Below are 24206 nucleotides of genomic sequence, written 5' to 3' on the forward strand. Positions count from 1 at the left end.
CAAGGACAAAGATTCCCTAAATGTGAGAATTTTTCTATGTGATTAGTAAAATAAGGTGGATTTTCAGTTACCATTGTAAAGGGAAAAGGATGACTGTCAAAACCTGAATTCTTTGGGCAAAGTCTCTTTATCCTCATTATATCACTGCAAATAGAATTTTGCTTGACTCATCGATCTGATGTGTACAATTACATAAATTTGAAGTCACCTACACGGAATAAATAACACTATGTGTAACAAAGTACACAGGAAGCAAGTAAAATATACAGTCTGTTAGACTCCTGTCTACACCATTATTCAAGGTAAATTCTTTTGACTATAATAATTAAATATCTGCTGAGTCTGAGTAGACTGTTGTGAAAACTATGCTTACCCAATTGTAAGCACTGTCTTATTAAGGTAAGTGCTAGTAATTATAAATCTTTATGTTTAAGCATAAGGGTTTTTTCACACCTTTCTGGTGATTAAGAAGGAAAAATGATGAAGAAGTTGATGATGTTAATGATTTCATAACATATACTGTTTGTGGGGGTGTAAATTGTCACTGTCTTTCTAGAGGGCAATTTGGCAATATTTTTCAAATGAGGATTACCTTTGACCTATAAGTTCCACTTCTGAAAATTGTTCTTAAGGAAATAATTGAAGAAGGCAAAGATAAATTTGTAAAGATGTTCATAATAGTGAGAGAATGAAAAACAGTCTTAATACCTATCAATAGAAATGTGGCTAAATAAATTATGAAAATCCATATAATGGAATACTAGGAAACCATAAAATTTGATTGGGTAAATCTCTACATATTAAAATAAAAAAGGTTAACAGTTATTTAATATTTAAAGTTTACATAGAGTTACAGAATAATATACATGGTATGATATAATAAGATGTATTTTCATATGTAAATACACAAGATTCAAAAGGTCTAATTAAGCTATTAATATTGTTAATCTATAGTAGTCTGTAAAGGCATTTGCACTTTGAACTTTAATTTACTTTGCTCTTTGGTCAACAATTTTCTATTTGATTTATTTAGTTTTGGGGGGTTGAGTTGTAACAATCACACCCATTTGTTTTCTTTCACCTTACTCTTCCCTTTGAGAATGTTCCTGCTGTGTACAACGTGGCTGAGGACAGTACCCACCTCCCACAAAAGATGTTGAAGAAACCAGGTCTTCTCTCCTTTCACCTAGAGCTGCAAGGCACACTAGTGGCATCCTTTCCCCCCCAGGACTTTGATGCTAAACAGAGAACTCAAGGTATGGGAGGAATTTGCTGTAAGATTCAATGTAGGAATAGAGGTAGCTTGAAAGCCAACCATTCCCATGGAGTGGTCTTGCTGTGGATCCTGCTGCATGCCTAGCTTTTGAAATATTCCTGATTTGTGTCCTTTGCTAAACCTTCTCCTTCAGCCACCTGCCAAGTCCATGAGTCCATTCTATGCTTCTAACTAATCTCCCTTTGGCTTTTAATGCCCGTAGTCTGCTTCTAACTGATATATATGGTTTACTTTACCAAGAGAAAAGAAACTGTTTCTATTTATGAAATGAAAGAAATACTGTATTTAGAAATAAAAATCAAAACACCCACACACCCACACACCCACACACCCACACACACAGCAAGAGGAAGAAGCCAAAAAATACCTTGTAATTCCAAATTGATAAAGTGTGGGGCAACCTGGTAAATTATGATATGGACAAAGAACAAGAATGAGAATAAAGGTCAAGTGTGTTTGTTACCCTGAGCACCTAATTAGAATAATTAGTATATGTCAGGGAGAAGTTCACCTCTATATTTTGCTTTTAATAAAATAAAACAAGGGCAATATTAAGAGTTTAATTCTTATTGTTCACTGCAGAATTATTGAAGTATGAGTCCCTTGGGGAGGCCTGGTTAATTTATTTCATATGAAACAGGTATCTTCTGTGTTAGAAAATATTGTATTTTATTCATTTTTGAATTGCTAAATTATCCAGACTTGCATCTTTCCCTTACTAAGATTAGATATTCATAGCGCCACAAATAATATAATCAGAAACAAATAATATTGGAATAACAGGGAAATAGTTTATATCGTGACTTTCTCTAAGCTGAAGACATAAATGTTTCCTTCTTGAATACCCAAATAATTAAGTAAAAGTATTCTTTAAACTTTCCAGTATTCATATCTAAGAACATAAAATATTTTCACAATACAAGTACATTTACCAAGAGCAAATGTTTAAACAAAAGAACCAGGGTTCTTAATGAAACACCCTCAGGAAAATGTTTAAACTTTGCCCTTAAGTTTACTTTGTTCACTAATAGGCTTCTATTTCGAGTAGAGAGTAGGAAGGGTAAGTTCAATGTGTTAATAAGAAAAAAGTAATAATATTTAATTAATTCTGGCTGAACACACATGGTTTAATATACTTGGCAATATCATTCCATCACATGATATGATAATTTAATGGAACTTTTTTATTTAAATTGCTGGCAAGTTTATGAAATTATAAAGCAAATAGGCCATGCACTTGGGTGTAATTGACTGTATAAATGTGTTTTATACTATACTGTTGGCAAATTAGCCAATCCCTGTCACGGAATCAATTATTATCTAGCTGAATTCCACAAACACAATAGCAGAAATATTGCATTTATACGAAAAACACCATGATTGTTAATCTTACATTGTGCATCTTAAAGCAAGGCAATAAACATTTATACACTGGATAATCATCTTAAGATAATGCCACTGCCAAATGATGCACATTTAAAGATTCCTTGTTGTTGGAGACAGTCATTTGGGTTTTATTTGTGCTTGCCTCTCCGGATCAATGAAGAGGATAATGGAAGCTTCAGTAGTTCAAGTTAAGTAGGGGTTCAGGCACCTGACCTCCATTTAAGAGACGCACACTGCCCAAAGCCAACATAACACGGTACATGCATACCTTGCTCCAGAGGCTTTAGAAATAATAACAATGCCTTTTATTTAAATAGAGCTATCGTTTTCCAAGTGCTCTCATGCACATTCTATCTTGTTACCTTTCAGAGTGAAAAGCTGTGTTGTAGATGACCCAAAGAAAAACTCTTGTTTCATCAATTTCTAGTCTAGCTTAACATATTCAGCAGTTTATCTGAAACAGAAGGAACAAGGAGCAGGCTCCCGCATGCTTGCTTTCCTCTTCAGGTACTCCTACAGTATTCCTAGCCTACCCTTCTGTAAACTGCTTGTTGGAAAAATTCCTTAGGCAGCTTCTCAGATTCTGAAGCTCAAAAGTTGTCTAAGTGGGCTCTTGAGATAACATTTTCAAAACTGAACTCGATGAGACAAAGTGCACCTTCTCCTGGCCATGGCCCCTTTCATTTTCTCATCTAAGATTCATTAAGAAGCCTATGAGCTTTACTTTCTTCACTGGTCTGATGAGAAAATTGAGACTTAAAGAGTCAGGGGTATTTATCCAAGATTACACACATATCAAGTCGTAGACTTCGGATGCTGATCCTACATACTCTCATTCAAAACCTTTGTTCTTTCCTTAAGACGAAAATCTAAAAAGCAAATCCTTCTTCATGTAGTTCCTGCTAAGAAACGAAGTCTGACAAAAATAATGCTAAACTGGATTCAACAGAGAACTCAGTAAGCATATCCCTTATAAGAATACTAAATTTTCTTCCTGAAGAGAGTACATTCTTTTTCTTCTTACCATTTCAGAAGGGAGTAGCATTCCCTTAAATATCCAGCTGAAGCATGCTCTCTCCTCTTTGTCCTTTTATATTCATTTATATGAATGTTGCAATATGCCATTTGTTTTAATAGACGTCTCTCTGCCTTGTTTTAAGCATATAGACATTCCTTTTTTCTGGAAGCTTTTTTTTTTCTCTGATTTACTTTTTGTTGTTGTTGTTGTTGTTGTGTTTTTTTTATTTTTTGACGCTGGCATTGATTTGAATCAGTTTCTTCCCTACCCCATTTTCTTCCTCTTCTTTTTCCTTTCAATTTCTCCTGGGCCTTGCTCTCATACTCTCTTATAGCAATCAAGCTGGAGAACTATGTCTCTCAGTAATTTGATTTACTACCTATTCTCAGGCACTGAGTTGGAGGAATAACAAAAGGGGAGAAGAAAATGTTGCATTGAAATATTGGGTTTTAATTTCTGTTCTGCCTTCTCTATGTGCATGATATTCAATTAATATTTGATAATAGTGAAATGCATCATATAAACAAGCCTTATCCCCATGCTACACTATATTTAGTGTAAGTGAATGGGTTTTTAAAAATGTCATAACTTTTACCGTGATATTCACCATCTTTAGGATCCAAAGAGCTAATCAGCCCTTAAAATTTGCAGAGATACTTCTCTGTAAGGTCTTTTATAAAACAAATATTTGTTGCATGTTAAAATTTGATCTATAATCACATTCCATCCTTGATTCAAGAAGAAATGGGAAGCTCTGGGATATGGCTGTGACTATTCTAATAAAACAAAGGTAGCTCAAGGAATTTTAAAATAATCATAAGCAATACAACAGATTTTCTAACATAGGCATTAGTTTAAATGTTTATATGAAACTTAGATCAAATGTAGATTTAATTTCTCCATCCTGTGAATACTCTTTTTTAAGCTAGTCGATGAAAATAAATTTCTTTTATTTGCCTTGCCCAAAACCTGCAAAACATAAAATGGAATGAAGGGAAGAGCAGCAATTTTTACTACTTACCAATGCTGCATTTCAGATTTAGAAAAGAGGGCAACCATAATTTTTTCTTGAAATATTAAGGAGAACTGTGGTGATGTAGGTTAAAGCCTACATCAATTGTGTAGAACTTTTTGAATCAGTCATTCAACAAATGCTTGTTGATTTTTTTAGGGTACTCAATACGTAAAGCATTCAGATTTTGCAACAGAATAACTGACTAAATAAGTGGTAGAACTTTCAACCCCCAAATCTATTTGTATAAGTGTGTGTGCATACCCAAGTACACACCACACATTTACTGCCAACTACCTACTAGAAATCTTCAACTGGATATCCCAAAGTAATTCCAGTTATAACAACTACAAAGTTACAAAAACATACATAGTCTCCCCAAAACTGCCTTCTTTTTAGCATCATATCTATTAGGGAAACATAGTTATGCAATCTAGAAATCTGCCTAACTCAGAGACCCAGACTCAGAATGTAAAAGTAATCTTGAACCCCTTTGTCTATATCAAAGAACCCTCCAATCAATGAGCCCTCAAGACTTCTGCATACTGCTTCAGCAATGCATCCTCCTTCTCAATTTTATTACGTTTAGTTCTGACCTGTATTATTTCTCCGGTCTAGGTATGCCTATTGTCCCCTAGTAGATGCAGCAAATCTAACACTCTCCCAATGTATTCTCCACACAGTCACTAGCATTTTTTTTTCCTGAAAACTAATCTTACATATCATTTTCCTGCTTCAAAACATCGTGACCGTCCAATTTCTGGCAGTATAAAGTCCAAACTAGTTAACATGAGGACAAGGTCCCTCATGATCTTGCTCACTGTAGCTCTTACATTCTTGTCTCCCAACACACCTCCATACTTGTTATGGACTCAATTCTTGCATCCCCATAAAATTCAAATGCTAGAGCTCTAATGCCCAATGTGATAGCATTTGGAGTTGGGCTTTTGGAAATAATTAGGTTTAAATGAGATCATGAAAACGGAGCCCACATGCGATTAGTGTTCTTATAAAGAGATGACAAGACTAAAGCTCTCTCTGCACTCTGCTATGTGAGGACACAGCGAGAAGATAGCCATCCGGGTATCAAGAAGCAGCTCCTTACCAGACACCAAATCTGCCAGAGCCGTGATCTTGGACTTCACAGTCTCCAGAACCATGAGAAATAAATGATAGTTGTTTAAGTCACCCAGTCAGCCTGAGCTGACTAAGATAACACTGAAGTTGCTTCCACCATACTTGACATGATGTGTGCCTGAAAATGTGACTTCCTCATATGCCAATCACTATGAATGCAGTTTTTTTTAGAAATTAATCTCTACAAATTCCAATTTGCTTATTTATTAAATACATCTAATGATTTTGAATACCTTATATGGATGAGAGGATTAAAATAAGCTAATACATGTAAAGTGCTTGGAACAGGTTCTGGTACATGGCAAGTTTGCAATAAATATTAGCTAGTTATTATTGTTGTGATTACATGCCAAGTATTGTTTTTAGTCTAGGAAGTTTTTTCCCCTCATCCTCCTGGAGAAATTTGATTCTTAAAGACCACTCTGGCTAGGCACGGTTCTCAAGCCTGTAATCCCAGCACTTTGGGAGGCCAAGGCAGGCAGATCACGAGGTCAGGAGATCGAGACCATCCTGGCTAACACAGTGAAACCCCCATCTCTACCAAAAATACAAAAAATTAGCCAGGCATGGTGACATGTGCCTGTAGTCCCAGCTACTCGGAAGGCTGAGGCAGGAGAATTGCTTGAACCCAGGAGGCGGAGGTTGCAGTGAGCCAAGATCATAACACTGCACTCCAGCCTGGGTGACAGAGAAAGATTCCACTTAAAAAAAAAAAAAAAAAAAAAAAAAGATCATTCTTTTTGGGTAGCCAGCTGTGACTTGGCAGATGGTTATACCTTCTCTATTTACCAATAGTACTTTGTTCATATATTTTAGAGAGATTTGCCTGATTGGTTTGAGTGTTTGTCTCTCCCATTAAACTGTAATGTTATTAAGAGCACACACAAGGTCTTTTATTTGGGGGGGATCCCCAGAAAGTTAGTCAAGGGCTAGACATTTAATAGAGGCACAATAAATGATTATTTATTGAATAAAAGACACATGTTACATTACATTGTAAACCAACGCTTTTATCTAAAACCTCAAAGAGACTACAGAAATATTTTAAAATCCTAATTTTCTACTTCCATCCCCGAGAGATCTTGTCCTAGGCTGCTGAGCAGTGGAAGGCCCTGTTCTTTGACAGCTTTTTCAGGGGAAATGGGAGATTGGTTCATTCTAATCATCCTTTTGAGAGAAGAATGCTCGGGACAGAAATATTCTATTTTATCCTATCTTACATATATTTTAGAGTATGATGTATAGTATATCTGTGCTAGTAAAATTCCGAAAACATTTCATTCATTTGCATGTGATTCATGCCAGCGACCTGCCAGAAGAGTGTAGATATGAATCAAAAAATGTTGTGATTCATTATTCCTCATATAGAAGTAATTATCTATGCCCATGAGATTCTCGCAAAGGGACAGCATGATATTTAAAATAGGAGAATTTATAGCTCTCACACATATTTGCATCTTTTAAAAAGTTGATAATATTTTGAAAAGAATTGTGTGGAATATATGGGTGCCCTCAGGCCTATAGAGTTCCAATGAATCTTGCCAAATATTACACACTAAGGAACTCCAACTCAATTGGCAATCCTAAACTCCATCATGGGTGTGGAATACTAAATTCTTAAGGTGATAGCCCTTACCAATACAAAGAACTATAGCTCCTACATCCCAGATTTTCTTCAGGACATTTTCTCAAGTGCATTTTGGTATTTCTCAAGTGTCAGAGGGAATGAGAATTAATTTAGAATGATTGATGATTTGGCAACCATCAAATGAAAATGATTCACTCTTTCCCTCCTTGGCAGTCAAAACTTAATTTGGTTTCCTGCTTTCTATAACCCATGAAAGTAAGATTTTCTAAGGTTTCAGTAGAAACTGCTGAAGAGTTTCCTATAGTACCTTCAGATGACTTGGTAGAACAGAACCAGAAGAGATATATGACAGGTTACAAACATTTACACAGATTTTTTCACATTTGAACACTGAGATGAAAAAATGCTGGATTATTTCTGTTTTTTTTCTTTAATTGAGTGATTTAGGCAGGCCAATTCAAGTCTGTCTTAATTGTTTCTCCCCTGTCAGAAAATGGTTCAATTCTAGTTGTGTCTGGAGATTTTAATAAGCTCAGTTCTTAACTACCAGTCCAGTGGATCTTTGTTAAATAGATTTTGATTTTATGGGTTGGAGTTGTTGGGGCTTGCATTTCTAATAAACTTCCAGGTGATGTTGCTGGCCTGCAGACCACACTTTACCAAGCATCTACATGTAACTCTTCAGCCCTGGGTTAATCCCTTTATACCAATCAGGGTCTGTGAACTAATATGGAGGGAAAATGTAGTGTTTTGGAACAAGAGAGTGAGTACATTTTGTTCTGAGAAGAAAACAAAAAGTACTTCAAATGTTATTTAGAATCAAAAGGCTTAGAACTGAGAGACAACATATCTACGCTCTCTGGCAGGTCTTTGGCATGAATCACATGCAAATGAATGAAATATTTTTTGACTTTTATAGGTACAGATATACCATAATAGGTGAATGACTAAATCATCCTGTGATATGAAAACCAGCTCCTTGCCTCAAGGTGGGTTCAACTCTCTAGCACAACTCTTGTTCCAGAGCTCCCCTCAGGCTCAGTCTGGGGTTAATTTCCAGTTGAACCTACTTTCTTGCCTGTTCCTTGCCCTGCCATACTGTGCTTCATTTAGTCCCCTTATCTGAGAGCAATCTGCCAGTGCATCACCTAGCACAGTGATCCTCATCTTAGGCTCTGCTTCTAGAGAACATATCTGAGAAAGCTTATAACACTCCTCTGTAGAAGTCAAGAGATGTTATCAAATTCCAAGAAATTCCATTGTTTTTTAAAGAAAGAATTTAAAGGAGAGTGAATGAGAGAAAGAAAAGAAAGAAGAAAAAAGACCCTAAATGAAAATATCTAAATTAGAGGAAATAATGCTGATATGGTGATAATATGTATTTCTTGAGTTATTCTGTTTGTGGTTGAGGATAGAATAATTTTCTCATGCTTAGTAGAAGGAGTAATCGATGTTGATTATTTTGCTCAAGTAATGTGAAATGGGATAGCTCCCTCTGCTAGGAAGGAAAATGAATGCTATCAATTCTTCATCCAGAGCACATTCACTTCTGCTCACCTTATGAAATTCAAAAGAGATTGAGTGAAAAGCAAACTCACATGAAGAGGACATATACCAGATTACTGAGATTCCAATAGATTAGCTTGTATTCATATTGAAAAGATGAGGCAATTGTCTATGGTTAATGTCTCTTTACTTTATCTTGTCTTTGAATAAGTGAGGGAGTTATAAATAAAATGTTGTTCAAGGAGGTATATAAATAAATTGGCATAATTAGATGTCATAATTAGGTGCCCATTGCTGATCCAGACACATTTACATAATTGTCAGTGCTGCAACGAAAATAATTGTTTGCCAGTATTGCTTCTGTTAAGGCTGATAGTACCTTACTTAGTATAGTTTGTTCTAAGTGGTTGTTTAGAAAATATTCTAAACTCTGACTGTGGAATCATTGTACACAGGCTTAAATATTAGCTTATTAAATTTATTCTTCAAAAGTAAAACAAAGGGCAAATAGCTTACATTTGAAAACTTTATCCATAAGTAGAATTTTGAAAAAAATAAAAGTTTATATATACACATATACACATATATAATTATATACATATAACAATATATAGACAGCCAATTTTAGACAGTTTTCTCTTGATTTCAGCTTCTAAAATCTAGAACTTCTTGAGTAGTGTTTGTTTTCCTTATTAATAAATTTAACTGTCCAAGATCAATTGAAATACTGCAGTTGAAAAGAAATTAATAGGATTCCATCACAGAGAGGAAGTTAAGGCAGAGATTCTTTTGTAGAAGTTAGATTTCTTTATTAATCACCTGTCTTAGGATGTAGACTTTCTGAATACTCTTCCTCCAGATGTCTCTCAAACTTTTCAAGCCTTTGTGCAGATGTCACCTTCTCAGAAGGTCCTAGTTTGGCCACTCATTTTTTAAAATTGTGCTCCCCTCCACACATACATACACATCATGCCCTGCTCTATTTCAGTCTTCTCTTCATAACCTTATCACCTTCCACCATTTGATATGATTTACTGTTTAAATATGCTTGCCTGTCTCTTCCCCTTCCTCCCCCCCCAAACAAAGAACCGAATGTGAAAACAACTGCAAAAAGAAAATTATTAGTTTACACAATTTAAAAGTTCAGGAATAGTCACCTGCAGGCAAGGCTGTATCCAGCAATTCAAATAATACAATAAGAATATGCTGTTTCTTCGTTTGTTTTTCTGCTTTACTTCTTCAGTTCATCCTAAGGCAAATTTTTCTACTTAGTGGCAAAACGCCCTATAGTAACTCTGGGTTACTTTCTACTAGCCTAGAAATACCAAAGCAAGGAAGCTCTCATGTAACCAATAGTCCCAACATTAGAGCCAAGACAGGCTTTCAATGTTTATTCCTGAACCAATCACTGTGGCCAGGGGTGCAATGCACACTCATTAGCCAAGCAAAATTCCATATTCCTACCTGGGGTTGGGGGTGGAAGAAACTCTATCTAAACCCCATCATTTGAGGTTGGAAGTACTGTGGTTTCCCAAAGGAAAATCAGGGTGCTGCTATCAGAAGATGAGTGTGTGGATGTTTGGCAGATGAGAACAGCAGGTACTATGGAGTGAATGTTTGTATCTACCCCCAAATTCACCTAATCCCCAATGCTATGGTGTGAGGAATGCTTTGGGAGGTAGTTGGGTCATGAGGGTGAAGTCCTCATGAACAGGATTGGAAGAGACACAGGGGAGCTTGCTCTCTTTCTCTCCACTGTGTGAGGATACAATGAGAAGATGACATCTGCAAACCAGGAATCAGGCTCTCACAGGATCTGGTGACACCTTGATCTTGGACTTCTCAGCCTCTAAAATTGTGAGAAATAAATGTTTGTTGTTTAAGCCTTTCAGTCTATAGTATATAACAGTCTCAACGGACTAAAACAGCAGGTGTACACCAAAGTTCACTGGAAGAGGGATCTTACCCTTTCATCTGTCTATTTCTAGTGCCTAGCATAATACCTGGTGAATAGCAGATCCTAAATAAATACTTGTTCAATTAATTCCTAGGCAAATCACTATATCCCTTTAACTTCAATTTTCTCACCAAGGACAGGGTTGTAACTCCCAGAAAGTATAGCAGACTCTCTGAGTGGTGAAAACATTTGTAGCTCACAAAACCATGAAAAGATTGTCATAGACACCCCCCATCATTTCCCATTACCAACTGTTGAAAATCATTGTTTTAATCCAACAAGACTTCCTTTTGGTGTAACATGTGACTATTACCTTAATTTTTTCTACATCATTAATCAATTGTTTTGCCTAATCTATAAAATAAAATTTTCTTTCCCCCTTTCTTCTTGACAAATTTAAAAATGTAATTTATTTTCCTACTTTCTTGTCATATATTAATTCTCTATATAATAATGTAAGAATGCATATTACTCTATATAATAAGTAAGAATGCATTTCTAGGTTTCACATTCTGTTTATTCAACCCTTTCTGTCAGTTCATATGATAGTTCCATTCTTTGATAATTATAACTTTATAAAAAATGTATTATCAGGTAGTTCAAAGAACAAATGCAAAATTTTTCTATTTGCTAATTGTGCTTTTTTACTAAAAGCATCAGCCATTTGTGATCTAAATATTTAAGGATATTTTTCTTGTGAATTGTGATGCTCATTCACTTATTATAGGTTGATTTATGGATCCATGAATGCTTTGATGGACATTTCCTTTCTCATCATAACAAATTACTGTAGCAATAGTAATGGCCATTAACTCCATCCTATGAATGATTTTTGGCTACAAAAATTGTTCCTAATATTAAATAAAATGGGTGCAGCTCTTTTCTTCTAACTACCCTCTTCTACTACCACCAATAATTAATGCCTCTTTTGCTTGTAACATCATTTAACTTTTAGGTAGACAGTTATATCTCCCCTCAGCCTCCTTTGACTTGAATGAATATTGCTATTCTCTTAACTATTTCTCACAGGTCTTGTTTTCCAAACCTTTTATCATTTTTGTTGGTCTCTTCTGGACTACTGACAATTTTATTTAAAAAAATATGGTATCTGATATCATCACATGAAACAGAATTATTTCATCACAGAGCAGAATCAATTCTTTTGTTTAAGGAATTTTTTTGTTTTAGCTATTATATAAAGCCTCTTTCTAACCTACAGGTGGATGATACTATTGCTTAACTGGTATTCCCCTGGTTTTATAGCTATTTGGAAATTTACCAAATGTCATCATCAGACCCCTGCACAGATGTACAAAATATAATGAGGCAATTATTTAAAGGAACATAAAACTAATTTTTTTAAAAAAAACTCTCCAAGTTGATTCAGCTGTTAACTCTGACCTGCTTTCAGCAGGAAGTTTACATGTAAAGAATAGAGTATTATCTGCAGGTGTGAATGTCTCCATTGACATGGTTAACTTAAGAATTCTGTTGTGTTATTTGTCCTTGTTCATGTTTTGTTTTTATTTTTGAATTCTTCCATTTTACATAACCAGGACTTTCAGAAAATGCAAACTTCTATGCTTTTCAAAATTATAATAGACACTGAAGTATTATGAAATTGCACAAGGGAAAAAAATCCCAATTGACACTAAATCATGATTCAGAGGATTTGACCTGCCATTTTATAATTAATATGCTGATCATATTTTTATTGTTATACAGATATGACATGATGTTATATAGTTTCCTTGTATAAAGATGTCATGTACAGCATAGCACAGTCCAGGATGCATGTATAATACTATTATATTTTCTGATAGTCTAATGCAACATATTGTCTGATTACACACACATTCTGTAACATACTGTACAGCATCCAACCATGTGTCTTTAATGAAACTTCAAGCCTTTGTGCAATATCAATCTGCCAAAGAAAGTAGTCCCTTTGCAGGTGATATAAGCAAACTCAGCTGCTTCCCTTTTGAACTTCCAGATTCCTCTCTCATAATCAATCTAGTTGCTACAATTATCTATGTGACAGATGTTAAATGGAGAGATGTTTAATTTTCCCAAGGTGTTATTATATACTTATTTTATGTTCATTTGTTTTCACTCACCTAACTGCTTCATTGGAAGGAAATTTCCTCGATGACTGTCTTGGGTTGTGAGTACTCCACATCTCAATCCTAAACAAGCCTTCCCTGACCTAAAAAAGTGTTTTACTACCCCATAAAAATAAATTCTTTTGCCTTGTGTCTACTCTTCTAGCTAATGATTAGATTCACATTTCCCAAAGAGTTATCTCAGGAAAATGAAATATTCTCTACGACAAAAGGGTCCTCTGATCAAATAGGGTTGGGAAGTTGTATATTTTACTCAACTCTTGGAGAATCACAATTTGCATTCGAATAATAAAGGCTTTGAAAAGTCCAAGAATGAAGAAACCTGTTTAAGGCAGTGATTCCTCAACATTTTTGGATTTGACATTTGATATGTTTTTACTCCCACATAGCTCCCATTAACAGTCTTTGGAAATCACTTGGAACATTGTGAAATAATGCTTTGCAACTGTATTTCATCCTGTTATATTTTCTCTGTTGATTTTCAGGTGAAGTCTAAGGCCAAGGAAATACATCAATGGTGTTTCCTTAAGAAATTGAGCACATCTGTAATATGTATAGGCAGATGAGACAGACGTGTATTTACCTAAACTTGGGAGATGGGAAGAGTGAGTGCCCATACTAACTTCTGGAAGAAGTAAATAATTCTTAAGCACCTATTTTATGCTAGACACACTTACATACTTCACGTACATTTACTCATTCAACAAATATTTATGAAATGATTATTATTCTACGAGGTAGGAATTGGTCTAGAACAAGAATAACCCCCCATTTTGATGATGCTTAGATTATCATGTTGAGTCTTCAGGAGGTAAGGACTTTTGTATTTATTTTACAGATCTGAGAATTGAAGCTCAGACATGCTACAGAACTGGCCCAAGGTAACAGAGGTGGTATGTTAGCATGGAAAGATATGTGGAGACTCACACAGGTTTCCTCATGAAGCTTACATCCTAGCCTACACTCCCTGTCCACTGGGCCTTGCTGCAAGGTTTAAGAGTGGCTGACAGCAGAGATCCACAGGAGATGAGATCAGGGGATTCATGCTCAGAGACGACTCATCAAAGCTACTGTCCTCAAGATGCTTGATTACCTGTTACACACCTTCTTTAACAACTACCTATAATAACGTGAGGAGATAAACCTGGAGGCATTAAGTTATGTACTTAAATAACACTCTTTTCCTTTCCAAGACATTTTGCATCAGCATTCTTAGTAAACGCTTTCATCCTTGGGTCCCAACCTAACTTTACAGGGAAACTTAATCTATATATTTACAAATCACTCTCCAAGATGAGTCTCAAACCCATCTTTAAATTCACAAAACCCCTTATTCTGCCTCTCGCAGCTGAGAATATGCTGTATCCAGAAATTCTCCCTGAGTCCTTGACCCATGGCTTTCATGGGGAAACAGAATGGGCTTTGAATTCTAGGTCTGAATACCTGCTCTCTTTCTTACTTAGAGAACATGAACAATTCAAACCAGTTTTAGTCCCCCTCTCCTCTTCTCTCTCCTCCATTATACTTTCTCTTGCTTCCCTGTAGCCAAGATGCTTTTTCAAAACTGGCTCTCAGGCAAGGATTTAAAATGCATTTAGAAAACATAGATCCCTTTTCATTCTGTCTCTAATAGAATGAAGTTTCTCTTGGGGATGTTGAGGCGATTGTCTTTTGGACTCCTGTAGAACACTATCCCACATCATTGGCTTTAACTGCTGCCTGAATGCTGTTGGCTCACCAATGTTCAGGTTGGTGTTTTCTTCTAAACTCCAAACCTGCATTTTCAACAACCTACCTGGCATTGCCATCTAGATATATTACAGGCACTTCAAATTTCCTCATCCAAACCTGTTCCCCCTCAGCATTCCCTACCTCAGATCCACTCTGTAACTTAGCTGTTATGTAGGCCTTACCTTTGACAAGAGGGGAAAATTTGTATTTATATCTCCATGGCTCTGCATGTTCTCACCATGAAGTTTCAATCATGGCACTTCTAAGTCACGACAATGCTGATTGTTTACACAATCTGTCTTCCCCACAAGACTGCGAGCATCGTGAGGGCAGCTAGCATGTCTTATCTGCTTTTACATTCTCAGGACCTTACAAGTGTTATATATGCTGGGTTTCAAGTGATTGATAATGGCAGGCAGGCAGGAAGGCATGAAGGAAAAAGAGAAAGAAGGAGAGGAGAGAAAGAAAGACAGACAGAAAGAAAGAGAAAGAAAAAGGGAAGGAAGGGAGGGAGGGAGGGAGGAAGGAAGGAGAAAAGAAAAATAAAGAAAGAAAGAAAGAAAGAAAAAGAAAGAAAGAAAGAAAGAAAGAAAGAAAGAAAGAAAGAAAGAAAGAAAGAAAGAAAGAAAGAAAGAAAGAAAGAAAGAGAAGGAAGGAAGGAAGGAAGGAAGGAAGGAAGGAAGGAAGGAAGGAAGGAAGGAAGGAAGGAAGGAAGGAAGGAAGGGAGGGAGGGAGGGAGGGAGGGAGGGAGGGATTAAATGTAAAGATGATAATTTCTATGACTGCCAATAATTTGCTAAGGATACTTACAGTTTAAGAGATATATCAAGTTCAAATTAAAATAGTAAAACACTAGTAGCATTTTTTGTATTTGTTAAGCAGTGTTTCTAAACTTTATACAAAAAAAAAAAACACGCTAAAGAAGAATGTGAGGATATAGCTACTAAACTTGTTTGAATCCTATAAATATGAAGTTTAGGACTCATCTAATTTTTTTAAATATAATTTTTGGTATCTTGGATTGAGAGGCAAAAATACAAATTGTAGGCTATGTATTTATAATCTGCTGTTACATAGTCAAAGTGTTCTTTTAGTATGACATCATAGATAAGGAAAGTCTAAGACGATGGTCAGAAAATTTCTCTGAAGTTGGAAGCAGTCTGGAATGCTTTGTCTGGAATTGCTTGACTCAACTCTTCCCATGATTTCTTCAGCTTACTGGCTTCCTTTGACTTTAAAAAACAAAAAATAGGGACTATGGCTATGTATCAAGTTTGTACAAACTGATTCTCTCTGGGATGATAAAAAAAGGATCTTAGAATTTGAGTATCACTTTATGTGTCATCCAAGGCAGAAGTTTATCTGCATATTAAATGCAGTAATGCCACAAAGAAACCCCTTTCTTCTTATAATACAACAACAAGAAAGCTGTAGCCAAATTTCCCAAGTTTTTCCACATATATAAATAAAAGAATTGTAAGCCTTCTGGTATTTAAGATGTTATCAATGTTATTATAATTCATTCAATGCACAAACAGGGGAGATTCCACAACTTTCCCTGTGATATTGTTGACACTTGCCTTTTTGACAATGAAAAAAGAACTATCTTATTTTGTATTTTTCTTTTTAAACATTAAGGGCTTTATTTTTAAATGACAGACTACCTCACTGCACAAAATAGAGAACATCACACAAGTCACTTGAAAATAAGGGCAGGGATCTTCCAGTCTAAAAGAAATATATATATATATATATTTTAATTATTATTATTTTTTAATCTCTGATAAGAGAGGTCATAATAACCGGACATGGTGGCTCAGGCCTGTAATCCCAGCACTTTGGGAGGCCAAGGTGAGCAGATCTCTTGAAGCCAGGAGTTTGAGACCATCCTGGCCAATATGGGGAAGGGAAGAGGAGGGGAGGGAAGGGGAGGGAAGGGGAGGGAAAGGGAGGGGAGGGGAGGGGAGCGGAAGGAAGGGAATTACTTTTAAAAAATTTATTTAACAAACCCTTACATAAGGCTTGCCTTGTACTAGGCACCACTCTAAATCCCCCAATACTGGTTTATTTAATTTAATCCTACTAAGGACTCAACAAGATAGATTTTTTTTAAATCCCTATTCTACAGATGAAGGAATTTAAACAAAAGGTTAAAATCAAGGTCACACAGCAATAATTAACAGAGCCCGGAAGAGTAAAAGAGTTACCAAGAGCATTAATCATGGCCCACTTTTTATATGTTTATTGTTAAGGGCAACACAGTTTCTTTAAAGTAAATAGCTTTGTCTGTTGCAAAATCATTTTTGAGAAGAGCTATGCAAATGGACTTAAAACCTTGTCTGGATGCTGATTTAAACAAACTGAAAGAAAAAGAGACATTTAATGAAATAATCAGGAAAGGTTGAACATAAACTGGGTATTAGATAATAATAATGAATTATTGCAATTTTTTCAGTGTGATAATGTTTTGAAAATTCTTATCTTTTGGAGAAATAGTAGTTTTTATGGATGAAGGAATGAAATGTTTGGGATTTAAAGAGTGAATACATTGATTAAACAAGAATGGTAAAATGCTGACAATTGTTGGAGCTGGGTAACAGGTACCTAGATTATGTTATTCTCTCTAATTTTGCGTATGTTTAAAATTTTTTACAATTAAAAAGTTTTTAAAATACTGTTGATTCCTCTTGAGAGATTTTGAGATTATAAGAAAGGAGAACTTCTTACATTTAATGCAATAATAATATTGACTGTAATTAATATAAAACAATATATTCCACAAGGCCTTTAACACATACAGCCTTGAAACCATGTTTTGCTTCCTTTAAGCAATGATTTAAACATGTCTGTCATGTATTACAGCCTTTCTCACATGACCAAGTGATCACTTTTTCAACAGATGTGCTAAAAGTCTTATAGAAACAGCAGCTCTGTCTTCTCCAAGATAGGAGTCCACTGGGGCTGAGTACTGATGTTCTCCCTTACAGAGAGTCTGTGCCCTCCAGCTGAGAACAGCCCCCTATCAATCCCTATTGTGTTACTCTCACTTACTCTAGCTCCCTGGAAGATTGTAGCTATTGCAAATTACAACTCTGAAGTCGTATTTCTTCTTAGATCATAATATGCAATAAATTATTTCCCATGTTCATACCACTGTACATACTGAAGACTCCACCTGAAATTTGCCTCAAATCTTATCCTATCCCAATCCCACTACCTGCCTCTACGTAATTTTTTCTGCCTGGCTAAATTAGTCACATTCGTTAATATTCATTGCCTTCTCTTAATATTTCCAAATGGGCCATTCTGGGCTTCTTTACCTGTCTTAGCCATTTACCCTGTATAGTTGTTGGGGGAGAGCATTGCATTTTATTAATTTTTGTATTCTCATTTACTAACATAGTTCTTGAGTTATAGAAGGGATAAATAAGTAGTTGGTGAAGGAAAGAAAAAAATAAACTGTTTACTTAAGCTTTGCTAACATACCTGTTATACTGACCAAAGTTAATTTTTTTCAACCAAATTTGCCAATATCCCCAACCACCAGTCATCTAATGTCCTGCCTGCTTACCTTCCTATGACTATGATTAGGTAATTTGAAGGTGGAAATTAGATATTTGCTGAATATTACAACCCTAGGACTCTCAGAGAAACACCAGGTATGCCACAGGTATGAACAAACCAGTTTATCACACAATTTTTAATTATTGTTAGACTTAAGGAAATAATAAAATTTAGACTACAGGGTCTTTCCTCTTTCTTACCACTCTTTCATTTTATAGAAAGGATATGGAGATACAATGAGGTTAACTGACTTGTCCAAATTCATACCAATGCTTAACTTTTTTGGTCTTTTTTCAAAAAAATTCAATTCTGATTCTACATTTTATACTTAGAGAAGGTTAATACTTCGGCCTCCCTTTTAAAGACCTGAAGCTTATACAATTTTGGAGGTGCTTTTTAAGAAAAAGAACCCAAAAGTATGCACGCAATATTTGGTATATACATGAATATATTTTGGAGTAAGAAAATCATCACAAATGATACAATCTTTTTAAATGCCGAAAATACTACAAATATCACAAAACATGAAAAAGTAACAATATTTGTATAGATTAACTGTCTGACAACTCTGTTCATTAAGTTAGTTATTTGGGATTATTAGTGGTCTTAATAGAGTCCCCTTTGATAATATAACATGCTAAAATGTATTTAAAAATAAAGTTGTATATCTATCTATCTATTGAGGTAAGTATTTAATTTTTCCAAGTTGTAAAGACTTCACCTCTGGTAGTTTCAGTCAGGCATATCCAAGTCATAACAGAGCCTCAGCAGCTAGGCATACCTCAGACATTGCTAGGTAAGAGACGTGACCGTGTAAGTGTCCATTCATTCACCAGACATCCATGAAGTTTCTACTGGGAGTCAGTCATGGCACCAGGTATTGGAAATGTAATGATGAATAAAGTATGTTTTCTTGCCCCGAGGTCCCCCAGTCAATTGAGGAAGACAGGCAAGTAGAGAATCAGAATTCAACGCCATAACTACACTGAATAGGGATGTAGAATAAGAATACCATATTACTAATTCTTTTTTGGGGGAGACGTGCAGGAGAAAGATTCACAGAGGAGGTATTTGAGGTGAGTCTTGAAGGATGAGTAAAAGGGGGAGGAAATATAGGGACAATATGTATAAAGATGAAGAGCCAGCAAAAGGGGAAGCTGTGACTCAGTAAGGGTTAGAATAGAAGGTGTAAGTCAGTCAGTGTCAGGGGTCAGGGCTTGAAAGACAGGAAGGGAAAGAAGAAGAAGTGACATGTATGGTGTGCTAAAGGTCTTGAGCAATAACTTGCAGGTGATGAGAAGCCCTTTGTATTAGTCAGTTCGCTCTGCCAAAACAGAATACCATAGACTGAGAGACTTAAACAACAGACATCTATTTGGCACAGTTGTAGAGGTTGGGAAGTTCAAGATCAAGGTACTGGTAGATATGGTGCCTGGTGAGGGCCCTTTTTCTCATTTCCTGGTTTGCAGATGGCCATCTTCTCATTCTACCCTCATCTAAAGGGGAGCAGAAAGAGAGAAGATGCAAGCTTTCTCATATCTCTTCTTATAAGGGCACTAATCGCATTCATGAGGGCTCTACTCTCACGGCATAATTACCTCCCAAGGCCCCACCTGCAAGTACACTGAAGACTAGCATTTTGACATATAAATTTGTGTGGATATAAACATTTAGTCCAGAATTCAGTCCACAGAATCCTTGAAGGGTTTTAAGTAGGTGACCAACATGACCTTGGTACTTGTGGGAAGGGGTGGCTAGAGGGACAGAGGAAACTATAAGCCAGAAGACAACTATGATATATATCTAAAAGCCTGACAGAGAAATGGCCTGAGCAAAAATGGCACTTGAGAGGATGAAGAGGAGAGAATCAAGACACCTTCTCTGTAAAAGGTAAGAAGGGCAGAATCGGTGATAGATTATTAATTGAGGATGAGATGAAAGACAGCAATTGGGAGTAAGTCCTAGGATTCTCACTTAACTACTCAGGAATGGCATTATCATTTGCTGAGATGAGAACTATTAAATTAGTATAGGTATTCCAGTTCATATTCTCTCAAGTACTTTGTTAAAGTAAATAAGAATATTAATAATGATACCTAAGTATTTTCCATTACTAAGTATGCTTTGTTTTCTAAATATAAACTCTTTAAAATATTTTATCTGTTTTATGTTTCATAAAATTTAGTTCCATATTTGTCTACTTGTACTGATATTAAGCTTCGTGTGTGGACAGTTTCACTCTTACAGTAAGCTCTCTTGCTGTTCAGGTTTTGATATCTTATGGCTCCTGTCATCTTTCTTGTATTTTCTGATTTGCCCTAAACTGACTTTTAAAAGAGGGCACTTGAAATATCTCCCTGTCTGCCATTATCAGTTCTGTTTCTGTGACCCAGTGCTACTCCCACAGGTAACTAGTTCTGCAAGCTTTCTCTTACATAGACTGATCTCTTTGCACTGTACAACATGGTAACCACTAACTACATGTAGTTATTTATATTACAATTAAAATTCAATATATGAAAATTTCAGTTCTTCAGTTACACTAGCCACATTTCAAGTACTCAATAGCCATACGCAGCTCTTGGCTACTGTATTAGATAGCTCAGACATGATGCATTCTGGAAGGTGCATCATTTCCAAAAGTTCTACATCATTCTAGAAAGTTCTATTGGAAGTTTTGGGCTAAATCATTATCCTTATTGTTCCTTTGGAAACTATAACTATTCATGCTGGATGCTAATGAGTTTTTCCCTCCAATTATTTTCATGGAAAACACAATCTACATGCATTTTTATATAAACTGTCCATGATGTTTTGCATATAACTTTAATGGTATTATGAAAATAGTAAAGTATGAAATGTGTTAGAAACTATTTTGGTACAGTTACCAGAGATTGCTGATTCTGAAAAGATCAAGATATAATGGCTATCTCTGATATGGTGTCAAAGTGACATCACAAGTTTTACAAGAGAAAAGGTTGTTCACAATACCAAACAGTTCATCTTGGTCAACTTGTCTCTGATGAGTAATAAATCCTCCCTGTTTGCTAACTCAGCCAACTGATGTGCTTGGTTGGCCCTAGAGAATTTATAGTCTCTTTCTAAACATTTATTACTGAGTGGATCAGTATATTTATAATTTCAGGATCCCTAACAAAATCTTATCCAGCCATCTCAGAAATAAAGTGGCATTATTTATTTGAGTGGTAACTAGAGTTTCATGAGTATTTCCCCTCCAAATCCATCTCTGTCATGCCTTTCAGTAAGTCAAAATGTAGTTAAACTAAACTAATTTTTTTTTTCAGACAAACACCTCATTCCACATCACCAACTCTGGATATAGTTTAAAAGTGAATCAATCTCCTTTATGAAAAAACTAAACTCTGGTAATTCATCTACCGAGAATAACCAAAAGAGAAATAGGTCATCATTGCAGCAAAAACAATAAGCATAGCACTATTTGGAAGAATCAATAGTGTCATGATAAATGAAGTGCCCCTCTTGTATTGCTGCAACAAACCTCCTGTGACTGGGAAGTTGCAACTGACTCCCCACCAACCCCCACTCCCATACAGTCAGCCCCTAGAGTTCTCTCTGAGACTCTTCTAAAATAAGTGGCTAGGTCACATAAATAAAAAATTGCCTCACAGATACAACTACAGTCAGAAGTAAACCAGTACTTTCTGAAAGGGCACCCCAATAAGGCAAACTGATTTCTGGGCCTTTGTCATATTTTCAGCTGTGCTGGCTGTATCTTGCAGCCACCCTACTTAGCAAGTGTGACGGACACTCAATGCAGGGAGAACTTGATGTCATTCCTGCTGACAAGGACGTTAACAGACTATATTCTTCTTGTGCCATTCTGAGGCACATTGAACAAAGAAGTAAGTGGTCAGAATGTTCAAAGTTAACTGCAAACAGGAAAAAGAAAGTTAATGTGACACACTGCAGTATTCTCTCTTAGCATGCAGTTGCAAGCTTTGAAAGTCCCGTTAAGTATCTCTTTTTTAAGATAAATACCTATTAAGTAATGTATATGCACAAGCTGAAGTGTTAAATGGTTTGTTGAAACCTATTAGAGTACACAAGATGATAAACATAAATTATAGCTAATATACTGCACCAGTGATTTTTAAACATAAAAATTACTGACACTGTAAAAACACACTTGAGTCATCGTAGCAGCATAATAGCACTAATCCATGTTTATCCAACCATGCACTTTTCAAAAACAACACAAACCTTTAATAAATGCTTTGGCTTCACCTTGACAACTTATATGGGTTATTGCCTCGTTCATGCCTGGATAACCATGTGTTATGACTTAAATGTCTTTAATATCAATTTATGCCTTGAAGAAAAAAGATTGAATAACATAGTGTACATATGGTTCAATTTATTACAGCAAAACAATCATTTTAGTTTGAAGATATTTTCTCATGGTGCATATCATAGAAATCTTCTTCAATAGAGCTCTCAATAAACCAGATTTTTTATGTCACAATAAATGAAACTAAGGCAGCTAATTGTTGCTAAGATTCTAAATAGATGGGTCTATTTGGCTTCCTTGTCAATCAAGAAATACATTCCTTAACACTTGTATTTCTGGATTCTAATGTCTCTAATTGGATTTTACACTATCTGATTAATGAGGTAGTTTATAGGCTACTATAAAAAAAAAAGATACTCAAAAAATAGAGGAGGAAATTGTAGATTGTCAGCATTATTGAAGTCAAGAACAGACCAAGAATCACAAAAACCAAATGGGAAGAAAGAAAGGAGGAGGAAGTGAATTATAGAATGAGAGTAAATCAAAATTGTCTTTCGTAATCTCAGAAAGGTTTCTGAAATAATGAACATGCTACTGTTGAAATCAGGATTTCCGGGGTACTGAGTACGCCCCTCCCCCTCCACACACACCAAAATTCCAAGTCTTGTAAGTAGATAGTTACTTTTGTTTGGCCCTTGCTGCATGAAGAATTAGGGTTGGGTCATACACTCAGTACACTGATATGAAAGCTCAAAGTGCTGAGGTATATATTTTAATGGCTAAGTTCGTAGTCCATTTTGACAGAATAGTTAGCCATTAAAATATATACCTCAGCATACGACAAAGGAGAATACTTAAGTGGTTGAGGAAAGAAAGAAAGTCGTATAAAGGCAAGACTACAGCTGCATGAAGATATTCAGAAATACGGACAGAACTCAAAGATCAAAAACAACTGAAGTAGACTACAGATAGCAGCACATATAAATCTTTACTAAAATTTTCAAATTGTTTATAGCAAATGTAAACTACTCAAAAAAATATTCAGATAATTTTAAGAAATTATAATCTGGGTATGGCTCTCTGACAAAAGAATTCACAATATATATTTCAAAAAGTAAAAAAAAAAAAAAAAAAAAAAAAAGAAAGCTCAAAGTGGTAGGTGAGATTGCAGATGACATGGACTCTGCAGGTATCTATTTCCTTCAGAAGAATTAGCCAGTCACACCAACACTTATTCATAAAAAGGGAAATAGAACTAATATATTCACAAATGGCTCACAGTAAGATAGCAAACTCTACATCAATGTTAAAATATATTCCTTTATTCTTTTTTCTCATTGTCTCTCTTCCAATTAATACTGTTATTTGAGAACACTTTCTTGGGTGGAGGATGGATGTAAAATGGAGCAGACAGGCGAAGATAGCTTTGGTTGCTGAATCTTGAAAAACACAAATTAGTCTGAAAATGACCCATGGGATATGACAGAAAGCCAACTAAAACTCAACATGTCTTCCTGAAATGAATGTTAACAGTAAAATTGAGGACCAAAAAATTTTATCCAACAAATGCTAGGCAAAGGAATATTCCACCTACTTAACAAACTTGCTCTCTTCCAAATAGGGTTTCCTTGAGAT

The 24206-nt window shown here is 35.6% G+C and overlaps 1 long non-coding RNA gene across 1 annotated transcript; it reads left to right on the forward strand.

Moving 5' to 3' along the window:
* Positions 1 to 1042: 1042 nt before the first annotated feature.
* Positions 1043 to 15233, forward strand: LOC141409766 (uncharacterized). The gene is made up of 2 exons (XR_012431786.1): positions 1043 to 1256; positions 13845 to 15233. It is a non-coding gene; the product is annotated as an uncharacterized lncRNA (long non-coding RNA).
* Positions 15234 to 24206: the final 8973 nt, after the last annotated feature.

Source organism: Macaca fascicularis, chromosome 2 (genome assembly GCF_037993035.2).
Source record: "Macaca fascicularis isolate 582-1 chromosome 2, T2T-MFA8v1.1".
NCBI classification, from domain to species: domain Eukaryota; kingdom Metazoa; phylum Chordata; class Mammalia; order Primates; family Cercopithecidae; genus Macaca; species Macaca fascicularis.